The sequence below is a fragment of the Pithys albifrons genome, chromosome Z (assembly GCF_047495875.1).
Source record: "Pithys albifrons albifrons isolate INPA30051 chromosome Z, PitAlb_v1, whole genome shotgun sequence".
NCBI classification, from domain to species: Eukaryota; Metazoa; Chordata; class Aves; order Passeriformes; family Thamnophilidae; genus Pithys; species Pithys albifrons.
The window spans coordinates 18319888-18339019 of NC_092497.1; the positions used below are offsets into that span (position 1 = coordinate 18319888).

The 19132-nt window shown below is 36.7% G+C and overlaps 1 protein-coding gene across 4 annotated transcripts in view; it reads right to left on the reverse strand.

The window, feature by feature from the left end:
* The window catches only part of ARL15 (ARF like GTPase 15), a 219402-nt gene that overhangs the window by 92451 nt on the left and 107819 nt on the right, over window positions 1-19132 (reverse strand). The gene's annotated exons all lie outside the window — the stretch shown is intronic.

Genomic DNA, 19132 nt, shown 5'->3' on the forward strand with positions numbered 1-19132 from the left:
TTCTGAAAGTTTCAATTACATATGCCTTATGCTAATTTCCCCTTTTTTTCTTTTTTTTTTTGAAGTTGTTATGGATATGTTCCCATAAGTTCATTAGCCATTTGGTCATTCATTAGCAGTAGCAGCACTATATTTAAAAGGACATGTTAATAAACTGCCTATCTCCAACTATAAACTTGGGACTAAAACACCCTGACTCTTTCAAAGAAACAGGCAATGATATGGGCGATGTCTATATATTTTCATAAATTTTACAAACAAGCCCTTTTCCAACTTTTGGTATTTCCAGAAATTTTCTTCTAAACTCAAGGCAATCATTACTGTGTATTAAAGGCCATAACTACTACTAAAAATACATGATTTTAACATGGCAAACTGCACTTCCATCAGTGAGTTGACAACCAACTTCATGACTGATTACTAAAATATTTCATCTGCACTTAATCCTTTACCATCTTTGATACTTGCCAATTTTTCAACCATTTTATCCTTGGGAGCTAATGCTTTCTCTGAGAATGAACAGATATATAGAAGAAAAGCTGAAAGTAGTTCAAATAACTCTACTATATACGCAATTCCTCACTCCTATATCCTCCATAAGCTGGACATTTTCTTTTCTTGTCAGTTTACACTTCTTCCTCTCCTGGACAGCTTTCAAGTATGTGACAATGAAGAAATCAAATACCAAAATAGCAACAGCTACATATCCTCTGCATGACAGTGTAATTTCTTCTGCCTTAAGGCAATGTCTAGCACTGAAATCAAAGCCTGTTTACTTCTAACTGGTGTATATTACACCAAAGACTTAACTCTTGCTTACATAAAACTTGCAAAAAGACCAATTTACTCACAATGGTTCTGTTTAGTGTTTAGAGTCCAAGCCAGCAGTACCTTTCACAGCCAAGGCAGTAACAGTAGCTGGACAGAACCCTAGTTCTAATGCAAAAGAGCAGAGATCAAGCCTTACTGCTACTTGTATTTCTATAAATAAGAAACAAGAAAACAAATGTCTATGCACATTCACTCTTTTAGGTTTAGAAGGTTTTTATATTGTTGACAAGTGTTATATTTTAAAATAAACAATCTTCAACAGTTTTAAAAATAGTTTTTAAGTTCAATATCTGAAATAGATCTTTCACTGTTTAATTAAAAGGCTAATACTTGCATGAAGGGGTCCTGGGACAGATATTCCTATACTTATCTGAATTGGGATGCAAGAATTCTCATAACCATATGAGAACCAAAGGGAGAAAACTTGAACTAAAATGAGCAAATGAAAATGCAGCAAATGAACACTATGACTTCTACAAGAATAAAACAATAAAATTATTAGCTACATTTATTTTACATGCATCTACAGGGTATTAGCAGACAATACCATTCATTTAAGAGTTGTGCAGGTTAGAAGCACAGCACTCTATATGCACTACTGCCTGTAAAATTCAGCACATATGAGCAGTTCCATCCACACCCATGGAAGTGTCCGCCACATAACCAGATGGAGTTGCTACTGACTGCCCATTGTGACCAAGCATGGAAGGGCATCACACAGTATTTCTTTAGCCAAAATGGTTCATTTACAACAAGTCTTTCAGAAACATCTGTAAATTAAACATGCCCATGAGTATCTTCCAGGGAACTGAGGCCAACTGGTACAAAATGACTTATGTCTAAGGTGGTAAACTCCCCTAGTCTGCAAAACAGAGTGGCCTCATAGAAACTGTCTTTTGAGAATGATCCTTGGAACACTGACTACCTAACAGTGTCCAGGAATTAGCTCAGTGGTTTTGGCATCAAGTTAATCAGGATATTTTTCTCTAAAACTTCACTTTGGATATAGCTAAGGAAATTCAAAATGTCCCCAGGTCCAGTCTGCAGCTACAGAGAAGAACTGCAACCCATCAAACCACCTTCAGCTGGTAAAGGAGAAATAGTTCTACATCATGTTAAATAAAAACAGGCAAAACTGGAGCCCAAAGCTGAGGAAACAGATACTACATCATTACTGCAGTGACAAGGCAGTTGTTTTCCTCCCTGAGGAGAGGATCTGGTTAAAAACTTCCATGTACACAACACAGAGAGGCAAAGGAACAACCCTACCCCCATGTTCATGACCTATACTATTATCTTAACATGATTACTTTACTCTCCCATATCAGATGACATGGTTATGCTACTTTGAGGGAATTGTCCTATTCTACCCTGTTTCCTCATCCTGGCAAACAGGTCTCAGGAACAAGATGGGGACAAATGATTCCTGAATTACCATCCAGGAACAATTAGGAAATAATCATGACCTTCACATTGCAAGCTCTTAGATCTGATGATGCCACAGCCTCAGTGAAGTTTGTATCTTACGTCCTGGGACAGAAGGGAACACTCACAACTGTGGCTGATTCACATAAAGAATGCATTTTACAAAACTCTGGTTTTGATGGGCACATTTCTCTGTCCTTCTGTATAGAGTTCAGGTATGTAACTTGGGCCATATTCTACAAAATCCCTACAATATTTATATTCGAATACATTTTATGTCACAGCAGATTAAAGCAGGAGTGTTGCAGCCTCTAATTCAGGTGGGTCTGGAGGACCACCTCACAAGTTTCGTTTTCACCTTAAAAGGACATGTTTCCAGCCTCAACCAATTGGAGTCAGACCACCACACCTAGGGCGGGGTCACTTGAGGTTATATATACCTGTGTTTTTGAATAAACTTGGGATTTGCTTTACATCACATTGGTGTGTGCAGTCTCCTCTAGGACCAGGTCTGCAACACAGGAGTTTCCACATCTCTGCACTGTACAAGATTGTCCACTATATTAAGAAACTCTACTGCTGTACTTTGCCAGATCTTCGTTTTGTCATTGGTTATAATCTATTTTACACAAAGTAGTTTAATTAACTCACATAAGATCATTTCTCTTTAGAAAATTTTATGTTTGGTGCCCAAAAACCTGTCGGTTTTTTTTAACAGCTAAAAATCTACAGTGATGCCCTTTATCTGTAATAATTGCTAGAAATTATGATGAAAATCATACTAACTAGCAACACCTATCTGCAATTATTCTATGCAAGTGTTATTCTACTGCTAACCACCTAATATTAATCAAAATTAAAAAATACATTTTTACATATTTCAATAAAGATTATTTTTTGTCATTATTTTGAAAATACAACCCCACCTTCTGTGTATGAAGAATAAAATAACTTCTGTGTAGTAAAGTGTTCTTGAAGTAAGCACTGATTTTATGGCATGTTTCCAATGCCCAGACAAAGAAAATATGCAAGTATCTTTTATTATACATGAAAATTAGGACTATTTCTATTGCTAGCAATTGGGTCCTTTAACCCACCATCTATCAATGAGTGTTGGGAACTTGGGCTCAAAGATAATTTTTACACTGCAAAGGAATTTCATAAATTACACATGACATTATTCTAAATAGCTTTAAAAATAAATGCTATCAAAAATCAGAGTCCACTAAAATGGTTCTTACTCTCTAGCTCTTCCAGAACAACTTCGTCCTTTGACATCAGCAGTGAATATAAAATTCTGGAAAAAAAACCTGAAACTACAGCAGTATTTCATGCGTTCATCTCTAATTTAACAGAGTCAACCTATTTGAATGAAAGAATGCAACAAGCCTGATCAGACAGACACTAGCAAAAAGTGTTTAGCCTTAGAGCTGTAAGCCTAATCTTTTGCTGTCTAGTATGTACCAATTAAGCCCCCATAAAGAAGACACAACTAGATTCATAACAAATTTTCATTTCAAATTACTAGGTCACAGACTGCAAATGCTACATATCATTGGCAGTCTCCAGTAAAGATGACCTATAATCTTTTCTGTTCATTTAACATTCAGTCTTTGTCATCCTTATTAGTTTGTACTTCTGGGAAATACCTAAACCCTTTAAATTCATTAAAGCCTACAAATGTCTTCCATTACAATGTCTGTTTGGGATTGAGAGTATTCCAGTTTTCACCAAATCACAGAATGGGGCAGGTTGGAAGGGACCACAGGTCATCTGGTTGAACCTCCCTGCTCAAGCAGGGTCATCTTAAAGCACATTGCACAGGACTGTGTCCTGATGGTTCTTGCCTATCTCCAGTGATGGAGACTCCACCACCTCTCTGGTCAATCTGTTCCAATGCTTGGTTACCTGCACAGTAAAGAAATTCTTGCCCACATTCAGGTGGAACTTCCTGTGCATCAGGTTCTGCCCAGTGCCTCTTGTTCTGTTGCTGGGCACCACCGAGAAGAGCCTGATCCATCTTCTTGCCACACTCCCTTCAGATATTTGTATACATTGACTGAGGTCGCCTCTCAGTCATCCTTTCTCGAGGCTGAGCAGGCCCAGCTCCCTCAGCCTTTCCTTGTAAGAGAAATATTCCAGTCCCTTCAAAATCTTCGTTGCCCTCTGTTGGACCAACTCGAGGAACTTCATGTCTCTCTTGTACAGAGAAGTCCAGAACTGGACACCACACTTCATGTATGGCCTCACTAAGACTGAGTTGGTTTAGGGTTTTTTAATTTATTTTAGTCTTTCTGATCACTGCAATCTGACAGTTGCACAGTTTCTAGTCATTTTTGAATATTGTGTAACTCATTTATAAAACTCAGAACGTGTATTTTTATAGAATGATCAAATTATCCATGGCAAAGTTTTGTGAATGAAGATTTGGGAAGGGCTCTTCCCACATGGGTGTGCCCTTCCAGCCTGTGCAGTGGATTTTTCAGGTGAGGCTCAGCATCTGCAGAACTGGCCACACCCTTTAACTCCTCAGGTTCATCTGCCAGGGCCGAGTGAGCTTGGACAGTGACAGTGAAGTCCTCAGAACTAGAACCTACAGCCCCTGGCATTCCCAGGAGGTCTCCCATCCAAGCACTAACTGGGGCTGACGCTGCTGAGCTTCCGAGATCTGATGGGATCGGGCGTCAGGGTGGCATGGCCATGGTTGATCAAATTATACAGCATAAAAAATAATAACTAAGACTTCAGCTTACAAAGTGTTACTTTATACACCTTGAAGGTTAGGTTGACAAATGATCAGTCTACTGTGTGACATTTTTAGAGATTAATCTCAAAAGGTAGGAAAGGAAAAAAAAATCAAGGGCTTATTCAGTAACTGAAGATTATTTCCTGTGTTCCAAAAGTGCTATTTGAATATAGATATGCTATCCTAAGATTTTAATTTTTCTTTATATTAGAATAGTTAATTTCAGGATTTAAACTGTGTCTTATGCAAAGACACATAAGGGATCCCTCAGGTTTTGGACTCATTATTTTATATTATGTGCTGAAGTATGGCAATAGTGAAACAGAGGTGGTAATACAATCCATGCAAATTTTAAAATACTACAACAGAAATTCCTATATTAAGACCACATTATCAGTGAGTCTTCCTTTTCCTGGGTCACAGGACTCAATAATTAACATCAAGGCTCTGACACTGAGTAAAAGCCTCAGCTTTCATCTACTTCAGATGACCTCTTCAAAGCTTCATTATAAGATTTAATTGCACTGATTAACAGAGATCAGAGTCAATTAGCTATTTGCAGGCTGCACATCACATCACAAGGCACCTATGTTTGCAGTGATGCTACATGACAGCAAACCAGATCAATTAACGTAACACAACACGTGTTCTTCCCCAAACATGCATCTCCAGATTTTGGACGCCTCTGCACAAACGTTGTCAAGGCTGCTACACCTAGCACAAGCTCAGCAACATTAAAACTCTTTACAAATAGGAATTACTGGCTTTTCTGAATGTAACAAGAACTTCCAAAATACACCAAGAAAAACACCAATAAAACACCCCCAACTTATCAGTGTCATTTTAACATCCCAAAGTGAAGGATCAAGCTTCCTGCACAGCTACTTCTGTAACTTCAGAAGACATTTAGAAGAAATAAGTAATAAAATAATTAACTTTTCACATCACAGACACCCTTCGATCTCTCTGGGAAACGCACCTTTGCCCTGAACCTAGGCTGGACAGCCATAGCACACACAGCACCGAGCCCTTTGCAAGCTTCCCTTCACAAATGACTGCACCATGAGTGCTGAGGCAGCATGGCCACTCATCTGCCAGTGCTGAACTTTGCAGATCATTTGTTTCTTTGAATACAGTGTAACTTTCTGTTCTCTATTAATTACAGCTCTACTACTGACTCAGCGACCAGTAACAGAAAGAGTCTCGGCATAGTATGTATAAAGCTAATATAGTGCTTCCAACTTTAAGTTGAGCCAAGACATGCCTAAATTTATGTGATCTTCATATTTTTCAATTAGAATATACACAGAAATATAACTGCAAATTGTAATACGTACTTTGTGCTTGTACGTTACAATGATGACCACTATTTAGGTACCTCCAAAATCTTGAAAGCTGACCTGAGCTTCCTTTTCCTGAGCTTTAACCACGTACAGCTAAGTCACAACTTCAGACCAAGAGAAGAGTGTCTGAAGTTGTTTGCTGTGTGCCAGGACAGCCCAAGCTCAGTGCCGCAATAATATATCTGTATGACTCCTGGTCTGCTCATGGTCACAGTCTTCTGCAGCTGCCTGGAAAACACTGTGGAGGCATGCTTTCCATCTTTGGATGACACATTATTTCTTATTTGATCTTACGTCTATCTTGATAACTTTTTTTGGTGGGATACTGAAAGCAGGTTGCTGCAGACTTCAGAGTGCTTTTTATTTTCTTAGCTTTACATCATATAGTTCATATTCTCCATTTTAAATGCTGCATCAAGTTCTCTTCTAAGTGGATCCCACAAAAATTCTCAAACACCAGGAAAACCTCAAGATGCTGCAAAACCACCACTTCAACCAATGGGACTGAATTTACAGTACTATTCTTCAATCACATGCATGTGCAAATCACTTATGTGTGTTTTTAATTAATAGATAACAATAAACTAAAAAAATATTTTTCTGTCGACATTAATGTACATGCATATCTCAATAATCATAATAAATATTAATATTGCATTAACTTACATATTATACATAAAAATTGTAAATGAAGCACTATTGAGCATTATTCAGACTGAGTAAGGGATCAAAGAGATCTAGCCAAAGGAAATGAAGGGCTACATGAGGTGAGATGCCTCAAGTCACAGAATTGCACATGAATGGCTTCTGAAAGGAGTAAAGATGAAATACACATATATTTTCTGAGCTCTAAACTGCACACCAGCTTCACTACTAAGGCAGGGGCTGATGACTGTGTGAAGTCTTCCAGGGTGACATTCTTTCTCTCCTACAGGTAATCACAACACCTGTTCCCACTCAGACAACTGATGAAACTACATCTTTAAAAGTAATTTGCTCTCTTGACCTCATTGTGACTGTAGGTTTATCCCTCCAAGACACTTGGGAAACATTTGTATATAAACATTTCCATTTTTGCTTTACTAACCAAGTCTTAGCCCAAGGCTGGATCACACATGTCTTCGTAGTCATCCAGAACTGACAGTAATGCAGATCATGACTACACCTCTGTCTCTCCATTTCTTAGAATTAAGCTCAAAACAAGTGGACAGATCAATAACAATTTCTGTCCTAGGACACAAGATTAAAAATACCTGACTTGAGAGAAATTGAAAAATTAGAGGTCAACATATTTTTAAAGAAAAATTATTGAGGCTAAGAAAATCAAGAACATCTTAAAAAAAGGAGGGAGTAGTGGTTTGTTTGTTTGTTTGCTTTTTTAATATAAATCCATAAAAATAAAGCTTTTTGACCCCTCACCTTAAAAGGATTTAAAAAACTGAAATTATCAAAATATCTTCTTAATTGCCTCTAAACTTACTAAAGTCTTTTTTTCAGAAAAATTAAATCTCAAAATTCTCTTTGCACAAAAGGTTCTGGGGTGGGGGCTGTTTCCTAAATATTTGTATTTGGGGTCCCTGTTTGGCTTGGGCATTCATGCACTTGTGCACAATCTCTCTTTTCATATCCAAAGAAAAGCCAATGACCCAGGAAATCACACCCTCGATAAGACCAGGCTCTGTGAAGACCACCATGGCATGGCAGAGAGGACAGCCAAAATATTTCTCTTTCCAGGGCTTTGCAACTTTTCTGGATAGCAAACATTCTCTACATGCATTTGTGTTTAGAGACCAATAAGTCTGCTCTCTGTACTTCAGAAACATCTGCCTGCTTCCTACCTTGACAAACTGCATCTCCACAAAATCAGCCAAAGCAGCAGCACTGTAGCGGGTTCTCAAAGAAGAAAAAACAGCCAAGAAACTAAGTGGAACTTCTCCTTGGGAAAGCAGAACTACACCTTAGTGTTGATACTGATCACCACTTAAGCACAAAACTCTCTTTTTGCAAATAAAGAAAATATAGCAAACCCAGTAAGATTAGAGTATAATAAAAAAGGCTTAGGGAGCAAAGAAGGGATATAGGAACCCAGGGAAATAACAACAGGGTCAGAAACACCACCATAAAAATCCTGCTAAGTGTCTATTTACCATCACACATATAAAACCAAATGGAAGTCAGAATCAAAATATCAATTAAATTGGAAAAGACCTCTGGGATCATTGAATTCAACCTGTGACCAAACACCATGTCAACTACACCATGGCACTAAGAGACATATCCAGTCTTTCCTGAAACATCACCTTCAGGGACAGTGACTCCACCACTTCCTTGGGCAGCCCATTCCAATATCTAATCATCCTTTCTATGAATTTTTCCTAAAGAGCCAAGAGACAAACTATTTTAAAAGTACAAAGCCCTCTGGAGTTCAAGAAGCATTCAGATAATACCCTTAGGTGCATTGTGTGACTCTCGGGGCTGTGCTGTCAGGAGTTGGACTTCAACAACCACTGTGAGTCCCTTCCAACTCAAGATGTTCTACAATTCTATGAAAAAAACAAACCTTGGTGATTTTAAATTCCCCCCCCTCCCCCCCCCACCCCATTCAGCTGCCCAGTGAAAGAAATCAAAGATAACACAGCATTTAAGCTAACTACAGTTTCTTGGAATATATACTCTGGGTTTTGATCATTGGACCCAGATGTCTCAGTCCACTTCTGTATTCCATACTTATCCTGGGGAACCTAAGTAGAGATGCTTTCCCACATCCCATGAGATGGTGCTTCCCTTCTCCTGGTTGGAGCTCAGCAGAGGTGATTAGAGGAGCCAAGCAGCTGCACAACCAACTGCAATTGACTGATCCCTTCAGAAAACCTTTTTCCCCATTATTTTCTAAAATCTGGGCCAAAGACTTGTGTATTTTGCATCATTCTCAGAAATCTTAAAAATGTTCATGAGAACTTTCTTAGAAGAGTAGATTTCCATTATATGTGATTCTAAGATAAGTTAATACTACTAAAATTCAGGGGAAATTGATACTGAAAGGTATATTTAATCTTACCCTAAAAACTTCTTGAATTAATCAGATTACATTCACAAGTCAAACTCATAATTCAGATTCCGCAACTCATGTCTGTTATTTCTGCCTGAGTGCAAAATCTTGCTCAAATTGCCAAAAGGAAGCAGGATTCTACATTTTACCGAGAAAAGGAGGACTTTGGAGGTTTTGGGGATAAAGAGATGGGTAGAAGAACAGGAGGTCTGTTAGCTGGTCTTTCTTTTCCTGAGTATTTTGATATTTTAGATATTCCTGAATATTCTCATAGCATTTCTTCTAGGCGATCAAAGGGAAATAGATAGAGGAATCACTTCTTTTTTTCTGTGTTAAAAAATAGTAATTATTATAAATTGCCAAGCCATTAGAAATCTCTAAGAGGAGACACATGAATAGTTTTTCCCTTAATTGCAATTGCTATAGATTAGTACTCCTGCTGGGAGTACTCCTATTTTCCCTTTTATATTATCTGAGAGGAGCAGATTAGGTGATCAGTCCTCAAGCTTTCTCTTAAACCCTCTAAAATCTCCTGTGCTTCTCAAATTCCTCTCTCCTTTCCTAGCTGTCTTATTTCCCTTTTATATTAAGCTGGAAAGTAGTTTCTTTCTGGATGCTACTGGATAACAGTGTGATTTTTCCTATCACTAGCTGAGTTTTCAGAGGCTTTAAAAACTGGAAAACAAACAATCTCCCCTAGAATTAACCTCCCAATACCTAAATTCCCCCCAGCAACTGAAACAACAATAAAAAAATTTAAAAACTTTCTTGGCATAATTAAGGGGATACTGCTTAGTTGAAAGCATTAGTATTTGAAAATACTGGAAAAATTAAGACTGTTAAGTCCACTGTATGCAATATATAAATAAATTGCAAATAAAACAATTAAAAAAGACTAATTCTCAGTGATAAACACAGTCTGGGATTTCCCTGTTTACTGCTAAGCTATCCCCTCCTTAGTGACCTCTCTATTACACAGAAAGGAAAGAAGAGTAAAAACAAGATGAATCACACAGCTAGACAGAAGTGACTCTGCCCAGAAAGTTTTTGGCTCAACTATATATTTCTGCACTACAACCAGTTAAAGGCAAGAAAGACGCATGAACATAGGATTTCTTCTCACAGAATATTTGTGTCCAACCATTTAAGAGCATCTCTGTGTGTCATTCACATTCTGCTACATCTTGAACAAGATGAAGATGCTCTTAGAAAAGCTTAACCTTCCCAGAATAGCAGTAGAGGATGTCAGTGTCAAAGGTGATTAAGGTCTCCATACACTAAACAACAGATTTTCCTGTGTAAAATGCAAATTTGTAAGACCAGCAAAAAGATCAGAAATTATGACCAGCACAAACTTGTAGATCATGGTAAGACAACTCATTCTTTGTAAAAGTACACATCTTTTCAGCACAGAAAAACTCATGCTGGATGTAAAAAGTTTAGGCCTTTATTATAATATCAATCTCCCTTACTTTTAGGTATAGGAGGTCAAAATTTTTTATGTGATGCTATATAATTCAATCCCCTTGCCACCTTCTCACTTCTTTAGAAGAATGTTATTTTTCAAACATCTGGATTTTCTGTCTTCTCTGTAATATAATAAGCAATATTTTATGGGCTATATGTTCCTGTAGAAATATTGTATATGTATGCAGTTACATACACTGTGTTGAAGGTAACAGAGAAAAGTATACTGCTTATGTTCTCTACACCTGACTGTGTCTTATGTTTCTCATGATGAAGAACAGGGCCAGCAAGAACTACACACATTGTAAAGGCCTGTTTAAAAACTACTCACCTCATGATCTAAACTACTTGCAATAACAGATTATCTGATTAAAGTTCCTCTAACATAAGTAGATAAATTTATCTTGCCTACAGGCACAAATGAGAGTGCATCTGCAAACTTACAGTAATGTTTATCTATTGGTCCCTTTCACAGCTCAGTAACACACACTAAATAAGCATTTCAATAAATTCATCTGCCTTTTGTACTTCAGGAAAGGGGGGCAAAGAAGGAGCAAATGCAGACATCTCTAGTTTCCGTGTAAGCCAACAATTTAAAAAGCGTCTATTACAGCACACTTGGCTCCTGACTAACTACTCGAGAACCTGTCATATGGCATGCCAAGTTCTTTCAAATCTCTGAACAGGTTTATTATTACTGCTCTACAAAGTCTGCAACAAGTCTTGGCAGACCTACCACTCAACAAGAAGAACACTAGACCAGATGTGTTTAGAATCCAAAAGCAAAAAGTTGCCATTTTCCATTTACAAGTCACCCTTAACCTTTTCAGCTAACCTTTCAAACTATAGTCTATCCAGGGTCTTGCCTACTTTAGCAAGACATATAAATGAAAATGTAATGATAGAGTTATCAGCCTAACTTTTCATGGGCCAAACTCATTTTTCTAGTACATTAATTAGTCTTTTGGTAAATGTAAGTGAAGACAAACTAAAATGACTAAATGTTGCTGGGTTGCAAAAATACAGTGCACAGATATACAGTATTTCAGTTGATATTCCCTGCAGCACTGTGGGGGGGATGTAAACACACACACACATATTCAGGTTAATTTTGAATGATCTTTCCTCACCTCTAGACTCTCTCTTTTCACCCCACACTCCTCACAAACATCAGGAAAAACAAAATTACCATATTAGAGGTGGCCAGGATGTCACTGATAGTGACTAAATGATCAATTATAAGAAATTCAAACTACCAAAATTATTAATTCTCAAATGGTCAAGTAATATAAGAATGCAATGTATTTATTAAACTCTGCTTTTTTAAAAAGTTTCTGGCTCACAGAACAGAGAGACTTTAAGAACAAAAACTAAAAATTAAGATTCTGGAGCATACCTCTGGCAAACAAGGTCAGCTCCAACATGTTCAGGACATAACTAATCAAAACAGAAAAAATTTTTTCATGAAAGACATATGTCTATGGTCTGTGGAGGCCAAAGGCTTCTCAGAGGTTTATAAAACTAGCTAAGATATGAACAATGGAAAATATCACAGTATTTCATAAACACATACTCTCTCACCTGGAATTCTTTACAAAGATGTTCTCTTGAAACAGAAGCAATCAAATAACAAAGAGTCTATTTTAATAAATAATTAACAACTGAGGTAAAGTACTACAGTGAATGCAGATCCATAAAGGAGTAAATTAATCCCTGAAATATGTTGCCTGAAGGAATGCCAAAAATTGCAATGGTTTTTGGTGATGTGTGGTGGTTTGATTTTTTTGGTATTTTTGTGGTGGGTTTTGTTGTTTTGGTTTTTTTAATGGGGTTGTGTGTGTGTGACTTTCACATCATTTTGCTACAGGTTATAACAAAGGACAAAACACTAAGACTCAATGAGAGAATAAAGTGCCTAAAGTGTCTAAATTTCAAAAAATGTCATTTAAATTTTTGAAGAAAGCTTACACTATAAGGAATAACCATTGAAATAGGTTTAGGTTTCATTTCAGTGAATGAAGAATCATCTATGTTGCAAATTTCTCTTTAGTTATGGAATACCTAGATTCCATGGTACTTCTCAAGTGCAAGAAACTACAACTCACCAGAAAAAATACTATTATTAGAAAATGTGCTTTCCTGTATTTTACATGCTACTAGTTTTTCATCAGACATGTAAACATTATGAAACAAAAACTTTCACAAAACTGTATGCTTTAGAAAACAGTCCAATATTATGATCAGTTCTCAGAAGCAGCTAAGAACACACCAGAGACCTTTGATTTTGTTGTTTTGAAAGTGCAGAGATTCTAGTAGAGTTGCTGTAGCATGGTTTAGTGAGCACAGAATTTCAAGCAACATGGATCAGTGTTAATCAATGATCAACAAACACTTTTAACTAAAGCCTTAGCAACTTCAGAAGATGTTAAAATGTTCACCAACACTCAACAACCTTTGCTGAAGACGCCTCTCAACTTTCCTGCTTACTGATAGTTCCATTCCAACATCATATCCACATGCCCTGTATCGTTGAGAACTTCAGCAGTGTAACATCTCAAAGCACTGATTTAGTTCTCAGTTTAGCCTGTGTGCATTGGTCAGTGAGGTAAGCTGCAATCTTAAACAGCAAGGTTTATAAAGAAGGAGCATGCTTCTACAAACTAGGAGATGTCTCCTGACCACTTCAGCAAAGATGCTACCAGGATGGTAGAAACTGGTATGCCTCATTACTGTGTAATGGTAACCCAATTTCAGGGCATTATGGAGGCATTCTATTCTTTCCTTACACAAACCAAGATGAGTTGCTCAAATGTGTATGACCTTATGGAAACACAGTTGGTGCTCTTAACAGCTCTAGTATACCTATTCTCTTCTTAATGACAAGGATCAGCAGTTGGAAAGGTCATGACTGAGACCTCCCAGGATGATGAAGAAGAGCAGCTAATCATGCCACAAGTTATGCAACTGCTGGGGTGAGAGGCGGGGAGTTCAAAAACCAAAGCAGATTGCTACAAAGACAGGCCTATGTACAACAGATAGATATCTATATAACTGTAGGGATGAATACTTACCTGTATGCACAGGAACATCAGACAGCGCCAGACACCCTTCTCCACAGGGGAAACTCAACCATGAGACACTATGCACATTTTGCTCTACATGACCACCATACACCTTCCTATACACCTCTGAGGTGAACACTGGGATCTGACTCAGAGATGGATGAATGTGAGATTATTCATGTTAATATTCTGATAACATTATCTCAATGAGGTGAAAGGAGAAGCTTATAGGATATAAAGGGAGAATATTTCTATGGATCAGTGCTTCCTTTATAAACAAAATTTTGGGGTAGGAAACTCATTGGACAGAGACTCTTTTTACATAGGGAATTTTTCCATTCAGGTCTTGTAATACTACTATCAATACATAACTTTCTGAGGGCAGTTGAAGAACAAAAACACATTGAAAAACATGACATAAAATGGGAGTTGTTTCTTTTGACAATATGATGAAATATACCAAATGACACAAATGTCCTCCCACAAATCTTTGTGAACTTCATGACAAGACATGTTTGGTTACTGCTTGTCAAGTTAGGTTAATTTTCTCCTTTCAACAAGCACCTCATACAAAAAAAATCCTTATTAATTAATGTTATTATTCCATAGCAACTTTCTTTACACAGTCACAACAAAGATCTGTCCCATCATAATGAGATTACATAAAATATGCATCCACCTTAGTTATATAACACCTCTTGAAATGGTCTTTAAATACATGTCTCTTACCAACAGTTTTTTTCCCAAACATGCGTGCTTTCTGGACAATCAAAAATCTGAAGTTGCCTTCTTCAGTTTAAGAAAGATGTTTTTATGGTTTTGCTGCTTCTTTACTTCTTAAAGGAATTATTAGCATTATTCAAAAAGATAGTTGATAAAGAACATTTAACTGTTTAACAATACTCAACAGACAGTTGATTGTAGAAAGACGTGTCAGTGCACATATGGCAGGCAGATAAATTATGCACATCTGGATTACTTTTGGCAAAAAACATAGTTAAATGTCTAACACCAAGTTTAGCAATCTGTCACTATCAATATGTGCATTTATTTAAAAGACGTCAAGGATTCAAAGTCATATTTTCTTCATAAAAGTTCCAGCTCTTCATGAGACTGCAAAACAGGTGACAAAACACATTGCTTAAATTGTCAAAGGCTGTATAAACAGGGAAAATTTTTAACTTGCCTTGCATATAGGAGTACCCAAACTTTCTCATCAACTCTACTCTTCATTAGTTTATAATAATATCTAATATATAAGGTAGGCAATCAGGTTCTGAACAGCCAGCCTCAAAACTTGGCTGAAAATGGTTAAAACAATTTCGTAAGTTCAAATAAAATGGCAATAGCTTATACTGTGTAACCATGGTTCTTTCATTGTATAAATATGTTCAGACTCAATCGAATGTACCTGTGTTTAGACACAATGAAATATCTTGAATGTTGAACTCTCTACCACCAGAGGGGGAACCTCTATTGTGAGTTCTTTCTTTCAACACACTACAAAAGCAAACTTCTAAATCTGTTACTTAACTTCTAACACATTCTTTTTAAAAACCTCATATACGACTAAATTAACACTCCTACTTCCCATGAGCATTCAAGACACAAACTCAGATTGGGCTGATTGCACTGGTTGCTTTGATTACACCACGAGACAGCATTTCTAGAGCAAATTCTAAAATCTTAGCAAATACCAGCATGACTGTATGTTAAGGGAACTGGAAACACTCAGATATTTCTTGATGTTTGTTTTAAACTACCTCTTATCAGTTTAAACAACACAGTTCACCATCAAAATTTTTTGGAGCTTTGTTCTTCTTTCACAGAAATCAACATTTCTTCTACCTGCACTTGAGTCTCTAAGTTATTTAAAATTACATACTGGCATTATCATCCTAGAGTATTCATAAGACTTTTCTATATGGACATAAACTGGAGAACAACAATAACCTACTTCCACAAAGTCAACCGCAATCTTGTGCAGCAAGGCAACAACAAAGACACAAAATGAACCTGCATTTCATAGATCTCAGTAACTATAATGACTTCTCTTACTATGGTCAATTCTCATCTTAATTTCTCTCCCTCAAAAGTCTCCCCTGAATTAAAGCAAACTGTATGTGTTACCCAATAAAACAGTGGGTCACTAGCTTGTATGCTCAGAAATAATTACATTATTCTGATTGTTAAAAATGTGACTTCTTTCTGCCAATAGCAACTGAAAAAATGGACAGTGGACATTTGCTGGACAGTCATTAAGGTGGAAACTTTTTACATAGAAGCATCTTATGAATTAAAATATTTTAAATGTGCACAGGTTTTATTTCATTTATGTATTTTCATTTAAAACACCCACAAAATATGCTCTGATTGGAGTATATCATGAAACAGTAGTGGCAGATAAAAAACAAGAAACACAGATCTAATGCAATTCAAGAATAATATTTTAAATAGATTCTTCTCTCCCCTTCCTTCCCCCCCTCCCCCCGTTTTTGTTGGGTTTTGTTTTTAAACCCTAAACATTTTACAGGCAAAACACTTTTCTCACTAGAAGATGAGTGCATACACAAAAAAAAAAAAAAAAACAACCAAAACCAAAACCCAAAACAAAAACAAACCAAAACCAAACAAACCAAAGAATAAAAAAAATACCCAAATCCCTGTCTAATTTTGCCAAAATCTAATCGGAATGCTTAACTGTGCCATTACATTGTGCTCAAACAAAACTTTGATCATAAATTCCTTTTCAGAGACCAAAATGAATGACAATAGGAAAGCAGGTTTCTATGGCAGGGCAGCTCTGTTAAACCTTTCAATAACCATGTCAGCTCCCAGGGGCTTTAATTTGCTTCTGTGGTGGCCTTTGTTTTTATCTTTAAAGAATTCAGTAACTACATGACATACATGTACTTAATTTTTTTTCAGTATTCTTTGGTAAATTTCTAATTGCTCTTAGACATACATTTCTGAGGGATGATGGTCACCAGAGCAGATTTGCAGAGCACCACAGACAGGTAAGGCTCTCAGCCTCTGACAAGGAGTCTCAAATGCTGGCAATTTCAATTCTTTTGGGGAGTCAAACAGGCAAGCACAGCTCTAATTTTCTGCTTTTTAGTATTCGTCTTCCCACTCAATGCTTGGTGACATTAGCTGGTACACCCTGTCTGTCAATATATTTTTTTCTGCAGAAGTAGTTTCATGGGGGAAAAAGAGAAAGAAAAAGAATTTTATAGGACTCTAGTTTGCTTTCCTACGCTTCATCTTTTCTCCCTTGTTATTTGCCTGTTAAACATAAGATGAAATACTTGGGTCTGCAAAGACAAGAAGAAGCTTATTACTGCATGACAAACAACAAACCTTGTATTTTCTAACAGCAAGCTGGCAGCATCAAAGACAGGCTACAAGAAACATAGTTTGGCCCTTTCAAAACAAAACTTTAGATATTATGTGCAAATAATATCTTCCTAGTGCTATGAAATAAAAAAGAATTTAATATGACCTTAAAATACATTATCATAGCACAGGAAAACCTTATAGGATCCAGTACCCAGCAAACAAGTCAAAGGAGAAGTAGAATGGGGTTGCTAGAAGGATTGGTATTGATCCATGCTTGGCATAGAAAATTATGATGATAGAGTTTTATCTCGGAAATTTTTCTTAGTGTCTGAAAGCTCATGAAGGGATGTTATGGTGGTGGTATCCATAACCCTTTCTCTGTAGGAACAGCAAGTATTCTACTGAAAGGATAGATAAGGCCAGGCTGGATGGGGCCCTGAGCAACCTGCCCACAGAAGGAAGACTGCAACTAGATGATGTTTAAAGCCTCTTCCAACCCAGGCCATTCTATGATATCTAGAAGTCTAAACTAAAATCAGAGAGGTTTTAAATAAAAAGGTGACACAATCAAACTATTTTTGAAAGACAACTAGTTTCAATAGCCCACTCAACAAGAACTGACTTCAATTTTCCTTTTAAGAGCAGAAATTTTGAATTTCAGAGTGCTTTCAAGTAAGATAATTATAAACATGGTGATGAATAATTGCATCTGTCCCAGCAACAAAAGCTGCAGATAAGAAAACATTTCTCTGCAGAAAGTATCCATCTAATCATGTCTGAATACAAGAGAGGAAACTTTGACAGAAGTTGTAATACTGATGGTCCTGATTAGGACTATCACCATTGCAGAGGGAGGACAGTTGTCCAGAGAGCAGTCAGACGAAAAATTTATGGAATCCTGTGGTGGTTTGCAGGATTTCTGGTAGATCTTCCCTGGATTTCTACAGAATTACATCAGTTTCTTGGTGAGTCTTTTGTGGAGCTCAAACAGCAAATTCCTTTAACACATACAGGGTTGCCACACTTTTAGAGTAGTAATCTCTTTATAGCAATCTGCACAAAACTCCCATTGACTTCTGAAGAGGGTCATCAGTCTAAATTAAGAACAAAGCAACTGATGAAGGAACATTTAAGTTCCAAAAAAGAAAACTGGAATTCAGATTTAAAGGTTTCTTTTCAGTCCTAGAAAAATGCAGAATTTTCCTAAATCATGCAAACAGCTCCGCTACATAAACCAGCTGAGATTATTTTTTGCATATTAACAATTAAAAAGTTATCTATTAGCAATTACACACTACATTCATGCTTGTAGTCTGAATAATAGCCCCTAGAGTCTGACTTAGTAATTCTGAAATACTTCTAAACAGAAAGTTTCTTTTTGCACACAAGATGAATACTCCATTAAGAATATAAAGTCAAGCAAAAGAAATGGAAACAACTGAAATAATCTAAACAGTTAACAGATAATTTTAAATCTGTAAGGCAAAGCAAATTATGGTCTCCAAGGTACACACTTGCAAAACTACCACTTCAGTATAAATTATTTTCTGCATTCTTTAACACCATAGCTGAATCAACGAAAAGTGATCACACAGAGAATATTAAATCATCATAGATCTCAAAATACATTACACTCAGAAAATGACAATGGTTTCTAGGACAGACACCCTTAATATGACGATGGTAAAACTGATACATACTGCTATGAATGAAGCATGCAGAGTAATTTCTTTATAACAGATAACTAATTAGGAGATGCTCTGTAGTATCTGTGTCTTAGGTAACTCAGGAATGAGATTTCAGGACTTGAAAGTGTTATATTTATTTCCAATTATTACAATGAAAAATAATCCAAACTGGTCTGAAAGAA